Raw genomic sequence first — 1668 nt, 5'->3', positions numbered from 1 at the left:
GGCTGAACATTCCAGTGTCTTTGGGGGATCCGTCACCGAAATTCAGCTTCCAGTGTAATGGCGAAGTCACTCCTCTGATAACCTGAAATGTCAAAAAAGAAAAAGGATTATCGAATTATTGCCTTTAGGGAAGCGCTAAATCCGTAGGAATTCATACAGCGCCTAGGGAATGGGTGGATAATCATGTTTGATCCAAAGGAAGAGGAAAGGATAGGTCCAGTACCTTGGATTAAAAGCCTTTCACCAGCATCAAGGCTTTAGATGTACTCAAATACATTGAATATTCCACCACACTGATAAGTAAACAATGCCAGAAAATGAATGATTTATTCTCCTCAACCGGAAATTTATACATTATACAACTATGAAGTTAGCTCACAGCAAAATAATTCAATGTGCGAGAGCTTTCTCCTGGTCCAGATACCAAAGAAATTTGTACTTGTATCGTTTTACTGGGATTTTCACTTGAGAAGTGTTGCACACTCGCCTGTGAGCACAGGCGAGGGTCTGGCCATTCAACCAACTGAAGAGTAAACTCTAAATGAAATCCCAAGAACATAATCCACAACAAAGTGATATATTTTAATAGCTTGGAGAAACTTAGATAACGTCACCTGGATGCTGACTAGTACTCGCTGCCCCACTGTGGGATGATGCGGCGGGTGTACTGAGAGAGTCAGCAACACTCCCTTACTCCCACTGTATCTCTCAGTGATGCTGGCAGGCAGGCAGGCAGGCAGGCAGGCAGGCAGGCAGGCAGGTAGGAAGGCAGGCAGGTAGGCAGGTAGGCAGGTAGGCAGGGAGAGAAAGAATGGGAAAAATTAGATCATCAGATACAAGAATAACAATTATGTTAGTAACAATGCTGCTGCTGCTGTTGATGCTGCTGCTGGTGCTACTACTGCTGCTGCTACTGCTGTTGACGCTGCTGCTGGTGCTACTACTGCTGCTGCTACTGCTGTTGACGCTGCTGCTGGTGCTACTACTGCTGCTGCTACTGCTGTTGACGCTGCTGCTGGTGCTGCTACTGCTGTTGACGCTGCTGCTGGTGCTGCTACTGCTGTTGACGCTGCTGCTAGTGCTACTACTGCTGCTGCTACTGCTGTTGACGCTGCTGCTGGTGCTGCTACTGCTGTTGACGCTGCTGCTGGTGCTTCTACTGCTGTTGACGCTGCTGCTGGTGCTGCTACTGCTGTTGACGCTGCTGCTGGTGCTGCTACTGCTGTTGACGCTGCTGCTGTTGTTGCTGCTACTGCAGATTCTGTTGCTGCTGCTGCTGTTATTTTATTGTTTCAAACTCTAATAGTTATGATGCTACAAACAGTTCTCTCTTCATTACCAGTAAATAAACAATTTACTAATTGTGTCTCTAAGTACGTTAAAATAAGTCAGTTGAGAAATAAATAAATAAATAATAATAATAATAATAATAATAATAATAATAACAATAATAATAATAATAATAATAATAATAATAATTATTATTATTATTATTATTATTATTATTATTATTATTATTATTATTATTATTGTTGTTGTTGTTGTTGTAGCAGTAAGAATCAAAATAATTATAATAATCTTCTCAATCAACATAAGGTATAACAACGCTTATCGTACATCGTGCAATAAAGTGACGTACGTATCTCGACAAGTATCGTACGTTGTGAC

This window comes from Cherax quadricarinatus, chromosome 54 (genome assembly GCF_038502225.1).
Source record: "Cherax quadricarinatus isolate ZL_2023a chromosome 54, ASM3850222v1, whole genome shotgun sequence".
Lineage (NCBI taxonomy): Eukaryota > Metazoa > Arthropoda > Malacostraca > Decapoda > Parastacidae > Cherax > Cherax quadricarinatus.
Note: the sequence above shows the minus strand (reverse complement) of the source record.